Source organism: Arachis hypogaea, chromosome 6 (genome assembly GCF_003086295.3).
Source record: "Arachis hypogaea cultivar Tifrunner chromosome 6, arahy.Tifrunner.gnm2.J5K5, whole genome shotgun sequence".
Classification (NCBI taxonomy): Eukaryota; Viridiplantae; Streptophyta; class Magnoliopsida; order Fabales; family Fabaceae; genus Arachis; species Arachis hypogaea.
In genome coordinates this window covers 55,936,231-55,958,211 of record NC_092041.1, presented here as the reverse complement: position 1 = coordinate 55,958,211, position 21,981 = coordinate 55,936,231, and the positions used below count along the sequence as shown (strand labels likewise).

The following is a 21,981-nucleotide window of genomic DNA, read 5'->3' as shown; positions in this document are numbered from 1 at the left end:
GATCTTCATCCAATTGGGTAATTGTCTCGGAAGAGAAATTGCTCATACTTGGGTTTCCTCTGAACCTTGGAAGAGGAATAAGGAAATCATGCTAGAAATGCTCTCTCACATTGGATTAGGTTGGGGTTGGATGGATATTGTGACATTTAATCCTACCAATACTTTGATCTATGAATGTGTGTGGTATAATCAGTGACCAAACTTTATCTCTTCCCATGAGCAATTAAATCAAGGAATTGGGAAATTGTTCAAACTTAGAGAGATTGGATTGCCAAGGAATTGGGATCCAATCACTTAAGATTGCCAAGGAGATCAATGAATACATTGATTGAGGAAGAGATGAGAATGAACTTGATCCGGAGGATTGCAATATCTCTTGATCCAAATGTTCATTTTATTTTTAGTTCTTACATTTACTTTTCTTGCCATTTTACTTTTCTGCACTTTATTGCTTCCGTTACTTTTATGCCATTTACATTTCCTTGTTCCTTATCACTTCAATATGATTCGTCTAACTAAGATAATCAATTAACCATTGATTACTTAATCTGTTAATCTCTGTGGGATTCGACCTCACTCTTTTGTGAGTTATTACTTGACGACAATTTGGTATACTTGCCGAAGGGAGATTTGTTGAGAGACAAATTCCCATGCATCAAGTTTATGGTGCCGTTGCCGGGGATTGATTTTGAATCAACAATGATTAAGTTGGAAGTTCACTAGATTGAGAATTTTTCTTTTCTTTATTTGTTTATTTGATTCAGTTAATTTCCTTCAGTTTGTTAGTTTCTTCCTCATCCCCGTTACCCTCTCTGTTTTCTTTTGTTCTTTGTTAATTACAATTCTGCTTACTAACCCACTAACGGTTTGATAATTTACATCACTCACACTAATAATTACTCTAACAAGAATAATCTCTTCATTTTATCTCTTGCTGTGTGTTTTGTTAGTTGTATGACAGGGAGAAGAAATGGAGCTTCAACTTCTTTCGATTCAGAACCTGAAAGAACCCTCTGGAGACTAAGGAGGGAAGCAAGAGGGAAAGGAATTATTGGTGCTGAGGAAGAGGAAGAGTACTTTGAACCCAACATGAAAGAGAATTTGGAAAACAATCATGAAGAAGAAGCTCACAACCATGCTAGAGAAGGCCCTGCAAACCATGTTGGGCAAGAAAGGAGAGTTATAGGCTCCTACATCAATCCTAATCCAGGAAACTGTGGAAGTAGCATCTAGAAGCCCACCATACATGCCAACAACTTTGAACTAAAACTCCAGCTCATCACCCTTGTTCAAAACAATTGTTCATTTGGAGGAAGTGCTCAAGAAGACCCCAATCAACACCTAACCACCTTCCTGAGAATTCGTGACACTGTGAAGTCTAATGGAGTCCACCCGAATGTCTATAGGCTGCTCTTGTTCCCTTTTTCACTTAGGGACAAGGCCTCCAAATGGCTTGAATCCTTTTCAAAGGAGAGCCTAACAAATTGGGGACATGTGGTGAACAAATTTTTGGCAAAATTCTACCCCCCTCAAAGAATCAACAGGCTGAGAGCTGAGGTGCAGACTTTCAGACAGCAAGATGGTGAGACTCTCTATGAAGCATGGGAGAGATTCAAGGATTTAACAAGAAGATGCCCACCAGAAATGTTCAATGAATGGGTTCAACTTCACATTTTCTATGAAGGACTTTCCTATGAGTCAAAGAAGGCCGTAGATCATTCATCAGATGGCTCCCTAAACAAGAAGAAAACCATTGAAGAAGTCATCGATGTCATTGAAACAGTTGCTGTGAATGACTACTTCTATGCCTCCGAAAGAAGTAACACTAGAGGAGTAATGGAGCTGAACCACATGGATGCATTGCTAGCTCAAAATAAGATGATCACCAAGCAGCTAGCAGATCTTACTAAGAAGGTGGAGGAAAACCAAGTTGCAGCAGCCATCACTTCATCACCAGCTCAAGAAAGAGTGAATATAGGAGAAGAAGGTGACTGGGAGCAAGCCAACTATGTTGGAAACTCACCTAGACAAATCCATGATCCATACTCCAAAACTTATAACTCTGGATGGAGAAATCACCCCAACTTTGGGTGGGAAAATCAACAAGACCAAGGTCAAGATCAGAGATGCCACAACCTCAATTCCAACAACAATGCAACTCACCAACACACCTCACAAAGATTCTATCAACACCCACCTAACCAACCTTCTCAACCACCTAATCTCAACCCACCATCTCTAATAGATGATAGACTCTCAAAGATTGAGGCTCTACTTGAAAACTTATGCAGAGAAGTCCAAGACAATAAGGTGTTTAAGGAAGAAGTGCGAGCCAATATCAAAAACCAAGGAGAAAACATCAAGAGATTGGAGTCCCAAGTAGGGTATCTATCTCAACAAATTCCCAAACCCACTGATGGCTTTCCCAGTGACACAGAGAAGAATCCATGGGGAGAAACAAAGAAAGTAAGGTGGAAATAATGTAAGATGATAACCACAAATGATGAGAGGAGTATGAATGGAGTAGAACACCTCCATGATAATCAAAAGGAAAACCAGGAATAAATAAGCCATGCACTTCAACCCATACTCAAGAAAGAGCTAAAGAAGAAGGAGGTATTGAACCCATATGCACATTTTCCCCAAAGGCTTAAAGGTGGTGTAGCAAGGAGAATATATTCAAGGTTCCTCGATATGTTTGCATCTCTTGATGTAAATATACCATTCATTAAGGCCTTCCAGCAAATGCCTTTCTACATCAAGTATATAAAGGAGCTACTAGCCAGAAAAAGTCCATTGAAGAGTGGACAAACAATAAAGATGAACAGGGATTGTAGTGCTCTCATTCAACTAGGGCCACCCACAAAGAAGAAGGATCTAGGGAGTTTTCACATTCCCTGTGCCATAGGAGAAACAAAGATTGACAAAGGACTTTGTGACTTGGAAGCAAGCATCAACTTAATGCCCCTCTCTCTCATGAAGAAGCTCCAAATCAATGAACTAACTCCTACTGATGTAATTATCAGATTGGCTGACAAAACTCAAAAACAGGCAATAGGAGTAGTTGAAAATGTGCTGGTGAAGGTTGGGAGCTACTATCTCCCCACAGACTTTGTTGTCCTGGAAATGGATGAGAATCCTATTTACTCCATTATTCTAGGAAGGTCATTCCTAGCCACAGCTAGAGCACTCATAGATGTAGAGCGAGGAGAGTTAGTGCTGAGAATACATGACGATCAGCTCACTTTCAATGTCTTCAAATCATGGCAAGAAGCAAGTCAAGAAAACAAAGAATCAAGAGAAGAGCATAATGAAGCATTAATGCAAGAAACAAGAAGTGAAGCACAAACAACACAATTGGAAACCCCATTGGTTGGAAAGCCATATATTCAGGAGGAACCACATTCAGAGGTAACTCAAAGGGAGCTGAGCCCACTAGAGTCATGCAAAGCCAGCAACAAGGATCCCTTAAAGAAAGAATCTATAGAAAGCAAGACAGCATCAAGAGAAACAAGGAGGAAAGTACCCAGAAGATGGAAAAACAAGAAGATCCCTACAGAGGATTTCTCCCTGGGAGATGAAGTGATCTCTGCTCACTATCCAACCATCCCACCTCATCTTCCTACCATCCCATCTCAGCTACCTCAAGTGTACACCATCAACAAAATCTTGTCCTTAGAGCATATGGAGCTTATCAACAAAGCCAATGGATATAGGTTCACTGCAAGGGAAGAAGACTTCAAGCACTATCAACCACCTTGACAAGGACCAAATGTCAAGCTAATGACGCTAAAGAAGCGCTCCATGGGAGGCAACCCATGTTCTATGCCCTCTTCCTTTAATTTCTAATAGTAGTAATAAGGCAAATTTCATGGATTTTTAAATCAATTTTGACAACCAATAAAAGACTCCTTTACATGCAGCGTATAGTGCATAATAAGTTTGGTGTTCAAGGCACACCAAGTGGGCTTGAACACACTTTATGAGGTAAAATTATTCCCCAAACTTGTTGCACCATTTGATCACAAACAAGTTTGGTGTACCAACGTTGCATGCATGGGGGTTTTAGTTGTTGATTGATTTGCATTCATGGAAAGCATTTAGCCATTTAAAAACAAAAGAAAAAGATATTTTTTGTTAGCTAGCTCACACTTTAAATTTTCCCACCAAAAATTTTAATTAACCATTTGTAATTTTTCTTCGTGTATAGGGAATCAAAGAGGACATTAATGGTACTTGATAGGACAATTAAGGAAGGGAGATTTGGCCACTATACCAAGGAAATCTCACACTTGTCTTCAAGGGAAATATCCTTGGAAGTGTGCCATGCAACATTGGGAGTTGGATAGCCTTGGGGACCCGAACCAAGACCCTCATAAAAGAGGTGATCCTTGTGCTCATTCAACACCGAACCCTAACGGTCCATTATCAAACAAAACCATCAATCCACACCCTTCAATCAATTGCCATCTTCCTATATAAACCCCTTCACACAATCTCTCCGTATACACTTCACAATATCATTCCTCTCTCTTCCTTCTCTCGGACACACACTTCATTCTCTACTTTACCGAAAGTCTCATACACACTCTCCTAACCACATCTTGTGAATCGCAACCACACGTCAACCATCTTGAATGGCATCATCAAGCTCCAAGAGGCGAAGAGGAAAGGAGCCTATGGGGTAACCTCCCTCCGATGCTGGGAGATTCAAAACATCCTTCCATGAGCTCGAGTTTGAACGGATAAAGAACAAAACAATACTGCCTGAGTTGACATTCCAATTTAATGAAGATGAATGCCCACAGATTCGAGAAAAAATTGAGTAAAGGGGATGGCAAAAGCTCACTAACCCGGAAGCAAGGATAAATGCAACCCTCATCAGGGAATTCTATGCAAATATGGTTAGAGAAGACAAGACCATAGCCCCCACCTTCAAGAGCTACATAAGAGGAACAGAGGTAGATTTCAGCCCCAATGCTATAACAAGAACTCTTCATCTGAAATCACCCTATTTTGACAAGCTCAGTTATCATGAAAGAATAAGCAATGGCCCTGACAATGATGAACTTGAAGTGATTGTGAACGACATGTGTGTTATAGGATCGGATTGGGAAAGGTACTCAGATAGGAGACCACGGTTCATTAGGAGAGGCGACCTCATCCCGGAAGCCAAGGGATGGTTTGAGCTTGTGAGACGGTCTATCCTTCCAGTCGCAAACAATTCTGAGGTCAATATTGCTCGAACTACCATGGTACATTATTTAATAAAGGGTGGAAGCATCAACGTACACAAAATTATAGCTGAGGGAATCCAAGAATCAGTTGAGAAGAGAGATTCGGGTGCTAGACTTTGGTACCCCAGCACCATCCTTAGATTATGCATGAAAGCCAAGGTAGTCTTTGAAGACAGCAATCCAACTTGGGTAAGTCTTGGGAGATCACTTACACTCCAACGTATAACTGGTGCACGAAATTGCAATCACACTTTTGCAATTCCGCACAACTAACCAGCAAGTGCACTGGGTCGTCCAAGTAATACCTTACGTGAGTAAAGGTCGATCCCACGGAGATTGTCGGCTTGAAGCAAGCTATGGTTGTCTTGTAAATCTTAGTCAGGATATCAGAAATTATCAGGATTGATTGTGAAAAGTAAAAGAACATGAAATAAGTACTTGTTTTGCAGTGATAGAGAATAGGATGAGGTTTTGGAGATGCTCCATCTTCTGAATCTCTGCTTTCCTACTGTCTTCTTCTTCAAGCACGCAAGGCTCCTTCCATGGCAAGCTGTATGCAAGGGTTTCACCGTTGTCAGTGGCTACCTCCCATCCTCTCAGTGGAAATGTTCAACGCACCCTGTCACGGCACGGCTATCCATCTGTCAGTTCTCAATCAGGCCGGAATAGAATCCAGTGATTCTTTTGCGTCTGTCACTAACGCCCCGCCTTCAGGAGTTTGAAGCTCGTCACAGTCATTCAATCATTGAATCCTACTCAAAATACCACAGACAAGGTTTAGACCTTCCGGATTCTCTTGAATGCCGCCATCAGTTCTAGCTTATACCACGAAGATTCCGGTTAAAGAATCTAAGAGATATCTACTTAATCTAAGGTAGAACGGAGGTGGTTGTCAGGCACACGTTCATAGTTGAGAATGATGATGATTGTCACGGATCATCACATTCATCCGATTTAAGAACAAGTGATATCTTAGAATGGAAGCAAGCATGAATGAATGAAAAACAGTAGTAATTGCATTAATCCATCAAGACACAGCAGAGCTCCTCACCCCCAACCATGGGGTTTAGAGACTCGTGCTATGGAAGGTACACAAAGAAACGTGTAAAGTGTCATGAGGTACAGATACAATGTCAAAAGATTCTATTAATAGTCAGCTAGTAACCTAGGGTATACAGAAATGAGTAAATGACGTAAAAATCCACTTCTGGGTCCACTTAGTGTGTGCTTGGGCTGAGCAATGAAGCATTTTCGTGTAGAGACCTTTTCTGGAGTTAAACGCCAGCTTTTATGCCAGTTTGGGCGTTTAACTCCAAGTTTTATGCCAGTTCCAGCGTTAAACGCTGGAAATTCTGAGGCTGATTTGCCACGCCGGTTTGGGCCATCAAATCTTGGGCAAAGTATGGACTATCATATATTGCTGGAAAGCCCAGAATGTCTACTTTCCAACGCCGTTGAGAGCGCGCCAATTGGGCTTCTATAGCTCCAGAAAATCCACTTTGAGTGTAGGGAGGTCAGAATCCAACAGCATCTGCAGTCCTTTTCAGTCTCTGAATCAGATTTTTGCTCAGGACCCTCAATTTCAGCCAGAAAATACCTGAAATCACAGAAAAACACACAAACTCATAGTAAAGTCCAGAAAAGTGAATTTTAGCTAAAAACTAATAAAAATATACTAAAAACTAACTAAATCATACTAAAAATATACTAAAAACAATGCCAAAAAGCGTATAAATTATCCGCTCATCACAACACCAAACTTAAATTGTTGCTTGTCCCCAAGCAACTGAAAATCAAAATAGGATAAAAAGAAGAGAATATACTATAGACTCCAAAATATCAAGGAAACTTAGCTCCAATTAGATAAGCGGGACTAGTAGCTTTTTGCTTCCGAACAGTTTTGGCATCTCACTCTATCCTTTGAAGTTCAGAATGATTGGCATCTATAAGAACTCAGAACTCAGATAATGTTATTGATTCTCCTAGTTAAGCATAATGATTCTTGAACATAACTAGTGTATGAGTCTTGGCTGTGGCCCAAAGCACTTTGTCTTCCAGTATTACCACCGGATACATACATGCCACAGACACATAATTGGGTGAACCCTTTCAGATTGTGACTCAGCTTTGCTAGAGTCCCCAATTAGAGGTGTCCAGGGTTCTTAAGCACACTCTTTTTGCCTTGGATCACAACTTTATTTCTTTCTTTTTCTTTTTCTCTCTTTCTCTCTTTTTTTTTCGAAATTTTTTTTTTGTATCCACTGCTTTTTCTTGCTTCAAGAATCAATTAAATGATTTTTTTAGATCCTCAATAACAGTTCTCTTTTTCCTCATCCTTTCAAGAGCCAACAATTTTTAACATTCTCAAAACAACAAATTCAAGAGACATATGCACTGTTCAGGCATTCATTCAGAAAACAAAAAGTATTGTCACCACATCAAACTAATTCAACTAGTTTCAAGGATAAATTTCGAAATTCTGTACTTCTTGTTCTTTTGTGATTAAAGCATTTTTCATTTAAGAGAGGTGATGGATTAATAGGACATTCATAGCTTTAGGACATGAATTTTAAATTTTATTAATTATGAATTAAGAACAAGACTCAAAAATAGATATAAGATGAGACTAGAAAATAAAAAATAGAAAACAAAAAATTTTAAATAGGCTCCTAATGATAGAGGTTTTCACAGAGTTAGGACTCAACAACCTTGATTTTGAGAAGTGGATGCTCCCTCAACTTGAGATGAGAGCTTTTGGTGTTTCAACTCTTGGAGTTCACGCCCCTGCTTCTCTTGCTCCTTCAGCAATTTGCAGAGCATGCAGTTCTGATTCTGCTGTTCTTCCTTCAGTTGCTCCATAGTTTCTTGTAACTTGATGATAGATGCTTCTAGGCTGGTCCAGTAGTCAATTTTAGGAAATTCAGGGAGGAACTCCTGCGCCCTCCTTTTGATAGAGTTGTCTTGCATTTGTCCTTCCATTGACTTCTTGGTGATTGGATGTTCAATGGGTATGAATTCATCTACTCCCATCTTTACCCCAGCCTCTTTACAGAGCAAGGAGATCAAGCTTGGGTAAGCCAATTTGGCTTCAGTGGAATTTTTATTTGCAATTGTGTAGATCTCACAAGCAATCACATGATGAACCTCCACTTCTTTTCCAAGCATAATGCAATGAATCATTACTGCTCTCTTGATAGTGACCTCAGAACGGTTGCTAGTGGGCAATATGGAACGCCCAATAAAGTCTAGCCAACCTCTTGCAATTGGTTTGAGGTCTCCCCTCTTGAGTTGGTTTGGGACACCCTTAGAATTGGTTATCCACTTAGTTCTAGGGAGGCATATGTCCTCTAGAACTTGATCCAACCCTTTATCTGCTCTCACCATTCTCCTATTAAAGGATTCAGGATCATCTTGCAGTTGAGGCAATTTAAATATTTCTCTTATTTTGTCTAGATGGAAGTACATAACTTTCCCTCTGACCATGGTTCTGTAGGTATGGTAAGCAGTTCCAGTCATTCTCTGCTTATCTGTTAGCCACAGATTTGAGTAGAATTCCTGAACCATATTCCTTCCAACCTTTATCTCAGGATTGGTTAGAACTTCCCATCCTCTGTTTCGAATTTGCTCTTGGATCCCCGGATATTCATCTTCTTTCAGATCAAATTTAACTTCCGGGATCACTGACCTCAGACCCATTATTTTGTGATAATGGTCTTCATGTTCTTTGGTTAAGAACTTCTCTTGATTCCAAAGATTCTTTGGATTGTTTTCTTTCTTTCCTCTTAAATTGGTTTGTTTTCCCTTAGGAGCCATGATCTTGGTGAATCTTGGCTTAGTGATCACGGAAAAGCACACCAAACTTAGAGGTTTGCTTGTCCTCAAGCAAAAGAAAGGAAAGAAGGGAGAGAAGAGAAGAGCAAATTCGAATGGTGTGGGGGAATTAGGGGGCCAAACGTGTATTTATGAAGTGGGGAGGAGAGATTTCGAAAAAAAAGAAAAATTTGAAAGAAGATTTGAGAAGATATGGAAAGAATTTGAGAGAAGGGTGAGTTTTTGAACAAGATTTGGGATTGATTTGAGAGATTTGAAGAATGATTTTGGATTTTTGAAAATTTGAAAGTGAATGATGAAAGGTTGAGATGCATTTATGTAGAAAAGTATGGGTAAGAAAAGGAAAGTTTGAAAATATTTGATTTGAAAACAAAATCTTGGTCCCCCCACCTTTCTGGCGTTAAACGCCCAGAATGGCACCCATTCTGGCGTTTAACGCCCATTTGTTGCCCCTTTTGGGCGTTTAACGCCCAGCCAGGTGCCCTGGCTGGCGTTAAACGCCAGAATTCCTTTATCACTGGGCGTTTTTCTAAAACACCCAGGATGGCGTTAAACGCCCAGAATGGTGCCCATTCTGGCGTTTAACGCCCAAAATGGCACCTTTACTGGCGTTAAACGCCCAGAATGGTGCCCATTCTGGCGTTTAACGCCCAAAATGCCCCTTACTGGCGTTTTTTCGCCAGTAAGCTCTTTTTCTCTGCTTTTTGAGCTGAATCCTTCTGTAACTCTGTGAATTCCTTCATTTTTGATACTTGCCTTTGTAAAAACAAAACATATAACCTGCTAATGACTGGGTTGCCTCCCAGCAAGCGCTTCTTTACTGTCTTTAGTTGGACTTTTACTGAGAATCACTCAAGTCTCAGTTTTGAGCATTCCTGCTCAAAATTGCTTTCAAGATAATGCTTGATTCTCTGTCCATTAACAATGAACTTTTTGTCAGAATCAGTATCCTGAAGCTCAACATATCCATATGGTGACACTCCTGTAATCACATACGGACCCCTCCACCGGGATTTAAGTTTTCCTGGAAATAATCAGAGCCTAGAGTTGAAGAGCAGAACTTTTTGTCCTGGCTCAAAGACTCTGGTTGAAAACTTCTTGTCATGCCACTTCTTTGCCTTTTCCTTATAAATTTTTGCATTTTCAAAGGCATTGAGTCTGAACTCCTCTAGTTCATTTAGCTGGAGCAATCTTTTTTCACCAGCTAACTGAGCATCCATGTTTAGGAATCTGGTTGCCCAATAGGCTTTATGTTCCAGTTCCACGGGCAGATGACAGGCCTTCCCATACACCAGTTGGTATGGAGAGGTTCCTATAGGAGTCTTGAATGCTGTTCTGTATGCCCACAGAGCATCATCCAAGCTCTTTGCCCAATCCTTTCTTCGGGCTATCACAGTCCGTTCCAGGATTCTTTTTAGCTCTCTGTTAGAGACTTCAGCTTGCCCATTTGTCTGTGGATGATACGGAGTTGCCACTTTGTGGCTAATTCCATATCTAACCATAGCAGAGTATAGCTGTCTATTGTAGAAATGAGTGCCCCCGTCACTGATTAGTACTCTGGGAACACCAAACCTGCTGAAGATGTGTTTCTGGAGGAATTTCAGCACGGTCTTGGTATCATTAGTGGGTGTAGCAATTGCTTCTACCCACTTAGATACATAGTCCACTGCCACCAGAATGTAAGTGTTTGAGTATGATGGTGGGAATGGCCCCATGAAGTCAATGCCCCATACATCAAACAATTCTATCTCTAATATCCCTTGTTGAGGCATGGCATATCCGTGAGGCAAGTTACCAGCTCTTTGGCAACTGTCACAGTTACGTACAAACTCTCGGGAATCTTTATAGAGAGTAGGCCAGTAGAAGCCACATTGGAGGACTTTAGTGGCTGTTCGCTCACTTCCAAAATGTCCTCCATACTGTGATCCATGGCAATGCCATAGGATCCTTTGTGCTTCTTCTCTGGGTACACATCTGCGGATCATTCCGTCTGACATCTCTTAAAGAGATATGGTTCATCCCATAGGTAGTACTTGGTATCTGAAATTAATTTCTTTCTTTGCATTCTGCTGTACTCCTGGGGTATGAACCTCACAGCTTTATAATTTGCAATATCTGCAAACCATGGAGCTTCCTGAATGGCAAAGAGTTGCTCATCTGGGAAAGTCTCAGAGATCTCAGTAGAAGGGAGGGACGCCCCAGCTACTGGTTCTATTCAGGACAGATGATCAGCTACTTGGTTCCCTGTCCCTTTTCTGTCTCTTATTTCTATATCAAACTCTTGCAGAAGCAACACCCATCTTATAAGCCTGGGTTTTGAATTCTGCTTTGTGAGTAAGTATTTAAGAGCAGCATGGTCAGTGTACACAACCACATTGGATCCCACTAGATAAGATCTAAACTTGTCAATGGCATAGACCACTGCAAGTAACTCTTTTTCTGTGGTTGTGTAATTCTTCTGTGCGTCATTTAGAACACGGCTGGCATAATAAATGACATGCAGAAGCTTATTATGCCTCTGTCCCAACACTGCACCAATGGCATGGTCACTGGCATCACACATTAGTTCAAATGGTAATGTCCAATCTGGTGCAGAGATGACTGGTGCTGTGACCAGCTTAGCTTTCAGGGTCTCAAATGCCTGCAGACACTGTGTGTCAAACACAAATGGTGTGTCAGCAGCTAGCAGGTTACTCAAAGGTTTTGCAATTTTCGAAAAATCCTTTATAAACCTTCTGTAGAATCCTGCATGCCCCAGAAAGCTTCTGATTGCCTTAACATTGGCAGGTGGTGGTAATTTTTCAATTACCTCTACCTTTGCCTTATCCACCTCTATTCCCCTGCTTGAAATTTTGTGCCCAAGGACAATTCCTTCAGTCACCATAAAGTGACATTTTTCCCAGTTTAAAACCAGGTTAGTCTCTTGGCACCTTTTCAGGACAAGTGATAGGTGGTTAAGACAGGAGCTGAATGAGTCTCCATATACTGAGAAGTCATCCATGAAGACTTCAACAAATTTCTCCACCATATCAGAGAAGATGGATAGCATGCATCTCTGAAAGGTTGCAGGAGCATTACACAGACCAAAAGGGCAAGTAAATGCTGTTTTCTCTTGGTCCTGAGGATCTACTGCAATTTGGTTGTAACCTGAATAGCCATCCAAAAAGCAATAATAATCATGACCAGCTAGCCTTTCTAGCATTTGGTCTATGAATGGTAAAGGAAAATGATCCTTTCTGGTGGCTGTATTGAGCCTTCTGTAGTCAATACACATACGCCACCCTGTGACTGTTCTTGTAGGAACCAGTTCATTTTTTTCATTATGAACCACTGTCATGCCTCCCTTTTTGGGGACAACTTGGACAGGGCTCACCCAGGGGCTATCAGAAATAGGATAAATAATCCCAGCCTCTAGTAATTTAGTGACCTCTTTCTGCACCACCTCCTTCATGGCAGGATTTAGCCTCCTCTGTGGTTGGACCACTGGTTTGGCATTATCCTCCAACAGGATTTTGTGCATGCATCTAGCTGGGCTAATGCCCTTAAGATCACTTATGGACCACCCAAGAGCTGTCTTGTGTGTCCTTAGCACTTGAATCAATGCTTCCTCTTCCTGTGGATTTAAAGCAGAGCTTATAATCACTGGAAAAGTGTCACTTTCTCCCAGAAATGCATACTTCAGGGATGGTGGTAGTGGTTTGAGTTCAGGTTTGGGAGGCTTATCCTCCTCCTGAGGAATTTTCGAAAATTCCTTTGTTTCCACTAATTCTTCTTGATCAGGTGGAGCATCCTTGAAGATGTCCTCAAGCTCTGATTCTAGGCTTCCAGTCATATTGACCTCTTCTACCAAAAAGTCAATAATGTCAGCGCCCATGCAGTCATTTGGTGTGTCTGGATGCTGCATAGCTTTTACAGCATTCAACTTGAACTCATCCTCATTGACTCTCAGGGTTACTTCCCCTTTTTGTACATCAATGAGAGTTCGTCCAGTTGCTAGGAAAGGTCTTCCTAGAATGAGAGTTGCACTCTTGTGCTTTTCCATTTCCAGCACCACAAAGTCAGTTGGAAAGGCGAATGGCCCAACCTTGACAATCATATCCTCTATTATGCCTGATGGATATTTAATGGAGCCATCAGCAAGTTGGAGGCATATCCGGGTTGGTTTGACTTCTCCAGTCAACCCAAGCTTTCTGATAGTGGATGCAGGTATTAGATTGATGCTTGCTCCAAGATCACATAGGGCTGTCTTGGTGCAAGCACCTTCTAATGTGCATGGTAGCATAAAGCTTCCTGGATCTTGAAGCTTTTCTGGTAAGCTTTTTAGAATGACTGCACTGCATTCTTCAGTGAGAAACACTTTTTCAGTTTCTCTCCAATCCTTCTTATGACTTAAGATTTCTTTCATGAATTTAGCATAAGAAGGTATTTGCTCAAGTGCCTCTGCAAACGGAATCTTTATTTCAAGAGTCCTTAGATAGTCGGCAAAGCGGGCAAATTGCTTATCCTGTTCCGCTTGGCGGAGTTTTTGAGGATAAGGCATATTGGCCTTATATTCTTCAACCTTAGATGCTGTAGGTTTATTCCTTACAGAAGTGGTTGAAGAAGCCTTGTTAGAGGGATTACTGTCAGCACTCTCAGGTGTCTGATCCTTCCTTGGCGTCTGAACGCCAGGATTGGGTGGAAAATGGGCGTTTAACGCCAACTTTTCCCCCTTTTCTGGCGTTTGAACGCCAGAACTGGGCTGGGAATGGGCTTTTAACGCCAGCTTTCCCTCCCTTTCTGGCGTTTGAACGCCAATAACATTCCTCTCTGGGCTCTTACTGTCCTCAGAGGGATTTTGAACAGTGGTTTGGTTATCCCCTGTCAATTGTTCCTTGTTTGGCTTTTTGCTACTTTGACCAGTGTTATTCAGTGTCCTTCCACTCCTCAGTTAAACTGCTTGACATTCCTCTGTTATCTGTTTAGATATTTGCTGTTTTGCTTGATTCAACTGCAGTTCTATGTTCTTGTTAGCAACTTTAGTTTCATGGAGCATTTCTTTAAATTCTGCTAACTGTTCTGTCATCAGGAGCAATTGTTGATTAAGCTCAATCATCTGTTCTTGAGGATTAGGATCAGTGACTACTGTCATAACTTCCTCTTTTGGAGAGAACTCATTGCTAGAGTACAAATATTGGTTTCTAGCAACAGTGTCTATAAGCTCTTGAGCTTCTTCAATTGTCTTCCTCATGTGTATAGATCCACCAGCTGAGTGGTCTAAAGACATCTGAGCTTTTTCTGTAAGCCCATAGTAGAAGATGTCTAATTGTACCCACTCTGAAAACATTTCAGAGGGGCATTTTCTTAGCATACCTCTATACCTCTCCCAGGCATTATAAAGGGATTCATTATCCTCTTGTTTAAAGCCTTGGATGTCCAGCCTTAGCTGTGTCATCCTCTTTGGAGGGTAAAAGTGATTCAGGAATTTGTCTGATAACTGTTTCCATGTCTTTATGCTTGCTGTAGGTTGGTTATTCAACCACCTTTTAGCTTGATCTTTTACAGCAAATGGAAACAGTAATAGTCTGTAGACATCCTGATCCACCTCTTTATCATGTACTGTGTCAGTAATTTGTAAGAACTGTGCCAGAAACTCAGTAGGCTCTTCCTGTGGAAGACCGGAATACTGGCAATTTTGCTGCACTATGATAATGAGTTGAGGATTTAGCTCAAAGCTGCTTGCTTTGATGGGAGGTGTACAGATGCTACTCCCATATGCAGCTGTAATGGGGTTAGCATATGACCCCAGAGTCCTTCTGGACTGATCAATGCCACTTAGGTCCATAATGGATAAAGGGAAATGATATGGATTGCAAATAGATAAATTTTGTTTTGTTTTTTTTTATTGACCGAAAAATGAAATAAAAACAAAAGGAAAATAAAATAAAAAATCAAAAATTAAAAGAGAAAAAGATCAAAGCAATTTGAAAACTGAATCAATTAGTTAATAAAAAAGATCTTGAGATTAGCAATTAGAAAGATATGATTGAAAAGTTTTTATGAAACATATTTGATTTTTGAAAAGAGGAAAGAGAAAAACAACAAAATGACACCAAACTTAGAATTTTTTTAGAAAATCAAACACTAATTTTTCGAAAATTTTAAGGGAAAAACACAAAGAGGACACCAAACTTAGAATTTTTACGGATCAAAAAGGGACTAAGGACATGCAAATTCGAAAATTAAAAGAAAAACACAAGCATGCAATTGACACCAAACTTAAAATATGAAACTAGACTCAACTAAAAGACTCTAAACCAACAAAAATAAAACAGTCCTAATCTAAGCAACAAGAAAAACCGTCAGTTGTCCAAACTCGAACAATCCCCGGCAACGGCGCCAAAAACTTGGTGCACGAAATTGCAATCACACTTTTACAATTCCGCACAACTAACCAGCAAGTGCACTGGGTCGTCCAAGTAATACCTTACGTGAGTAAGGGTCGATCCCACGGAGATTGTCGGCTTGAAGCAAGCTATGGTTGTCTTGTAAATCTTAGTCAGGATATCAGAAATTATCAGGATTGATTGTGAAAAGTAAAAGAACATGAAATAAGTACTTGTTTTGCAGTGATAGAGAATAGGATGAGGTTTTGGAGATGCTCCATCTTCTGAATCTCTGCTTTCCTACTGTCTTCTTCTTCAAGCACGCAAGGCTCCTTCCATGGCAAGCTGTATGCAAGGGTTTCACCGTTGTCAGTGGCTACCTCCCATCCTCTCAGTGGAAATGTTCAACGCACCCTGTCACGGCACGGCTATCCATCTGTCGGTTCTCAATCAGGCCGGAATAGAATCCAGTGATTCTTTTGCGTCTGTCACTAACGCCCCGTCTTCAGGAGTTTGAAGCTCGTCACAGTCATTCAATCATTGAATCCTACTCAGAATACCACAGACAAGGTTTAGACCTTCCAGATTCTCTTGAATGCCGCCATCAGTTCTAGCTTATACCACGAAGATTCCGGTTAAAGAATCTAAGAGATATCTACTTAATCTAAGGTAGAACGGAGGTGGTTGTCAGGCACACGTTCATAGTTGAGAATGATGATGATTGTCACGGATCATCACATTCATCCGATTTAAGAACAAGTGATATCTTAGAATGGAAGCAAGCATGATTGAATGAAAAACAGTAGTAATTGCATTAATCCATCAAGACACAGCAGAGCTCCTCACCCCCAACCATGGGGTTTAGAGACTCATGCTGTGGAAGGTACACAAAGAAACGTGTAAAGTGTCATGAGGTACAGATACAATGTCAAAAGATTCTATTAATAGTCAGCTAGTAACCTAGGGTATACAGAAATGAGTAAATGACGTAAAAATCCACTTCTGGGTTCACTTAGTGTGTGCTTGGGCTGAGCAATGAAGCATTTTTGTGTAGAGACCTTTTCTGGAGTTAAACGCCAGCTTTTATGCCAGTTTGGGCGTTTAACTCCAAGTTTTATGCCAGTTCCAGCGTTAAACGCTGGAAATTCTGAGGCTGATTTGCCACGCCGGTTTGGGCCATCAAATCTTGGGCAAAGTATGGACTATCATATATTGCTTGAAAGCCCAGGATGTCTACTTTCCAACGCCGTTGAGAGCGCGCCAATTGGGCTTCTATAGCTCCAGAAAATTCACTTCGAGTGCAGGGAGGTCAGAATCCAACAGCATCTGCAGTCCTTTTAGTCTCTGAATCAGATTTTTGCTCAGGACCCTCAATTTCAGCCAGAAAATACCTGAAATCACAGAAAAACACACAAACTCATAGTAGAGTCCAGAAAAGTGAATTTTAGCTAAAAACTAATAAAAATATACAAAAAACTAACTAAATCATACTAAAAACATACTAAAAACAATGCCAAAAAGCGTATAAATTATCCGCTCATCAATAACCCATGTGACTCCAGCTCAACAACAAAGAAGACCCCATCTAAGGAAGAGGACATCAAAAGAAGCACAAGAGGAATAACTTTTTCAAGAAGAACCCTAACTAACAAAATATCATCAAGAAGGGTACTATGACCCAACCAACATAAATTTGGGTCACATTCGAGGAGCCATTGAGGATATGGCAAGGATCTATATGGAGGAACAAGAACAACAACTACATGTCCAAGCTCAAAGGATGGATCATCAAGAAAAACTACTCTCTAGTTGGATAGATCAACAAAGAGAGTGGCAGAAACAGCAAATGGAATTACAACAGGAGCATTACTCCCAGCTCACCCAGGCCATCAGTCAAGTGTCCGAAAGGCAAGAAAGCCAAGACAAACTCCTCCAAGAACTCAACCAACGTCAGAAAGCTCGAATGAAAGCCTTCAACAAATTCAGTATGCTCAACGAAGGAAGGCAGCTGCATCGAGAAGAATTTAGCATAAACACTCAGGCTAAGTTAAACTATATGACTGAGCATATGTATAACTTGCACCCTGCCATCCAAGTTATGAGGCAGTTTGCAAGGACTTAATAGAGCAAGAAGAGAGGAAGGTGAAACAGCAGAAGGAAGCGTTAAAAAAGAAGATGGAGGATGCCGATTTCTGGAAAAAGTTGATAGGGAAGCGCAATGGGAATGGAGACTCAAGTAATCAAGGAGGATCCCAAGACAAGGGAACATGAGCATTCCAATAATTGAAAGGTGGTGGAGTTCCTTCTTAGTTTTACCTTTTTCAAAGCTTTAAATAAGGAAAATCATGTATGAAATAGAACATGCTTCCATGGTAGCTTAGGATTTTCAATTCTGTATTTAAGTTTCATTGCTTAGGTTAATGGTTATTGAGCTTAATGTCTCGAGTGTTCACTTTCACCTTTCTTACTTGTATGCTTGTCCTTTAAGTTAATCAAAAAGAAAATGTTATGAAAAGAAAAAGAGTGGAGTTATTTTGTGAAGTAGGTTATGAATGTTTGTGGTAGGATGATTAGTAAGCGAAGTTGGTTCACCAAACAAGGAAAGAAAGCAACTATCTATCCTAAGTCCTATGTTTGAAACACATCCTTTGAGACTAACTAAACAATAAGATCCCAACAAGAAAAGAGAAAGAGCAATAAAAGTGAAAAAGAAAGAAACACAATAAGAAACAATGCTAGGCACCAAGGGTTTCAAAATTGAGGCATGTGTCTGTGGTGTTTATGTTCAAGGGATATACTTGGATGAATAAGCTCTTAGGGGTGCCTTATCACTTGGTAACTTGGATTAACTAATCCGAGATTATCAGCTGAAAGTCCACTATCAAGAGTAACCTTTGCTACAGAGCACTTAGTAACCCAAAGAGGTGCTGGACACCAAGGTCTCAAGAAAGAAAAATAACAAACCATGTGCCTGTGGTGTGTATGTATGAGGGAAAGAGACTTGAGGGAGTAAGCCCTAGGGGTGTCTTAACACCTAGCACCTTGAACCAACTGGTTCGGGAGTATTGGCTGAAAGCTTATCATAAAGATTCGCCCTCTTACAGAGAGCACTTAGCCAAAAGAAGAAGGTAATAAACTTTGAAAAAGAAGGAAGGATCAACAAGAAAGGAGTCTCAAAGGATGCAATCAAGAAAGTGACCAAGGAATTGATAAAGGCTTGAAACCTAAAGGGAAAGAACCTAAGTTGATATGCATGAAACCCCATAAACCAGGAATTCTACTTCTATTTTATCTTCTTATTCTTTCATTTCATTCTTCCTATGTTTCAGTACTTGCTTAGGGACAAGAAAGCTTTAAGTTTGGTGTTGTGATGCCAGGGCATCTAGGCCAGTTTCACTGACCTTTTCTTTACTGTTTTAGGGTAGTTTCATGCATTTTCTTAGTGAATAAGGCAAGTTTTGGATGAAAATGCACTTACACCTTGATTCAAGCAACTAGTGTGAATTTCATATGATTTCATGAGGATTTTTCTAGAATTGCATGATAAATTGATGATGCATAATCTCATGACTTTGGCTAGAGCTTTGATGCACTTTATTTGCTTGATTTCAAGGCAAAGGATGCAAGGAAGAACCACGTTAGTACTCAAACGTTAATCTAGTTAACGTGAACATTTCCTTCGGCAAAAGAAGCAACGGCGCCATAAACTTGATGCATGAAAACTTGTCTCTCAACAAATTTCCTTCGGCAAGTATACCGAATTGTCGTCAAGTAAAAACTCACAATAGAGTGAGGTCGAATCCCACAAGGATTGATTGGTCAAGCAACTTTAGTTGGAAGAGTATGCTAGTTGAGCTAAACAGAATTTAGATTGGGAACTTGCAGAAATTTAAATGACTGGAAAGTAAATAGCAGAAATTAAAGTGCAGAATCTTAAATGGGGATTTGGGACAATGAGCATGAAAATAAATGACAGAAAGTAAAGAGAATGGGTAAGATCAGAAATGGGGAAATCATTGGGTTCAGGAGATGTTGCATTCTCCGGATCAAGTTCATTCTCATCTCTTCCTCAATCAATGCATTCATTGATCTCCTTGGCAATCTTAAGTGATTGGATCCCAATTCCTTGGCAATCCAATCTCTCTAAGCTTGAACAATTGCCCAATTCCTTGATTTAATTGCTCATGGGAAGAGATGAAGTGTGGTCACTGATTATACCACATGTATTTCCAAATCAAAGTGTTGGGAGGATTACATGTCACTATATCTGCCCAAACCCCAATTTGGTCCAACATGAGAAAGCATTTCTAGCATGATCTCCTCATCCTTTTTCCAAGGCTCAGAGGAGATCCAATTATGGAGAGTTTCTTTCCCAAGATAACAATCTAATTAGATGAAGATCGAAAGCTTTCTAGTAAGATCAAGAGAAAAGAAAGAAGAAGAAGAATGAAAACTATAATTGATCCATCAAATTACAACAGAGCTCCCTAACCCAATGAAAGGGATTTAGTTGTTCATAGCTCTAGAAATCAAAAATGGCAGAAAAGAAGAATCCATGCTAAAAGTGCAGAAAAGTAAATATACAGAGGTAGTTCTCCAAAGTGCCAAGCCTCTCTATAGTTCAAAACTACTCCTATATATACTACTCCTCTTGATCTTCTAGTGAGTTCTTCAAGTCTTGGATGTGGGCTCTGGATCTTGAGTTGAAGCAGTTCTAATCTTTAATGGGCCCAACTTGCAGAGAAGTATGAATTAGGCATGGGCGTTAGTGAGATTAACATTAAGTGACATTGTGGGTTCGAGAACGTTAGTGGCAATCACTTTTTCCACTAACGTTCCACCCTCAAATACCTCACGTTAACTCCAACGTTAGTGGCACTAACGTGACCACTAACGTTGCCTTCTAAATCTTTGCTAACGTTATTGGGACTCACTTTTCCCAATAACATTGGCTTATGCCCCTTTCGCAACCGTTATTGGGACTCACCTTTCCCAATAACGTTGCTATGTGCCTTTTGTCCCTACGTTAGAGTTCATGTTAGTGTAACTAACGTGGCTCTTAACGTGGGTATGCTTCACCTTCGAGAGCGTTAGTGACACTTACCTTTGTCACTAACGCTCCAAATGCCACTACTCTCCACGTTAGAGCTCACGTTAACTAAGTTAACGTGGCTCTTAACATGGTAGTAATGCCATCTTCCAACGTTAGTGACAAAAGTGAGTGTCACTAACGTTGGCTTATCAATCCTCAACTCCACGTTAACTCTCTTGTTAGTGGTCTTAACGTGACCACTAACGTAGGCAATGCTAGTTGATCCAACGTTAGTGACAAAGTTGAGTGTCACTAACGTTGGCATTGTTCTTCTCTTCTACGTTAGAGTTCACGTTAACTTAGTTAACGTGACTCTTAACTTAGCTCATTGCCAAGTCTTAGAACGTTAGTGGTGTTCACGTTTACCACTAACGTTGGAGTAGAACGTTAGTGGTGCTCACGTTTCCCACTAACGTTGGAGTTCTCTTTTGTCTCCACGTTAACGTGGCAAATAATGTGAGCTATTGATGGCTTCGCAGGCGTTATTGGTGATCACTTTTCTCATTAACGTTGCAAGCTATTTACCATTCCACGTTAGTGTTCACGTTAACTAGATTAACGTGAGTACTAACGTGGTTCTTCCTTGCTTCCTTTGCCCTGAAATCAAGCAAATAAAGTGCATCAAAGCTCTAGCCAAAGTCATGAGATTATGCATCATCAATTTATCATGCAACTCTAGCAAAATCCTCATGAAATCATATGAAATTCACACTAGTTGCTTGAATCAAGGTGTAAGTGTATTTTTATCCAAAACTTGCCTTATTCACTAAGAAAATGCATGAAACTACCCTAAAACAGTAAAGAAAAGGTCAGTGAAACTGGCCTAGATGCCCTGGCATCAAATGGTGATGAGTGTCACGGATCATCACCTTCTTCATATTGAAGTGCGAATGAATATCTTAGATAGAAACAAGCGTGTTGAATAGAAAACAGAAATAATTGCATTAATTCATCAAGACGCTACAGAGCTCCTCACCCCCAACAATGGAGTTTAGAGACTCATGCCGTCAGAGAATACAAAGTTCAGATCTAAAATGTCATGAGGTACAAAATAAGTCTCTAAAAGTTGTTTAAATACTAAACTAGTAACCTAAGTTTACAGAAAATGAGTAAACTAAGATGAATAGTACAAAAATCCACTTCTGGGGCCCACTTGGTGTGTGTTGGGGCTAAGACTTAAGCTTTTCACGTGCCTGGGCTGTTTCTGGAGTTAAACGTCAGGTTGTAACCTGTTTCTGGCGTTTAACTCCAACTTGCAACCTATTTCTAGTGTTCAACGCCAGAATGCAACATGGAACTGGCGTTAAACACCAGTTTATGTCATTTATCTTCGCGCAAAGTATGAACTATTATATATTGCTGGAAAGCCCTGTATGTATACTTTCCAACCCAATTGAGAGCGCGCAAATTGAACTTCTGTAGCTCCAAAAAGTTCATTTCGAGTGAAGGGAGGTCA

At 40.4% G+C, this 21,981-nt stretch overlaps 1 non-coding gene across 1 annotated transcript; it reads right to left on the bottom strand.

Moving 5' to 3' along the window:
- Positions 1–1,542: 1,542 nt before the first annotated feature.
- Positions 1,543–1,650, bottom strand: LOC112699677 (small nucleolar RNA R71). The gene has a single exon (XR_003152622.1). It is a non-coding gene; the product is annotated as a small nucleolar RNA R71 (small nucleolar RNA).
- Positions 1,651–21,981: the final 20,331 nt, after the last annotated feature.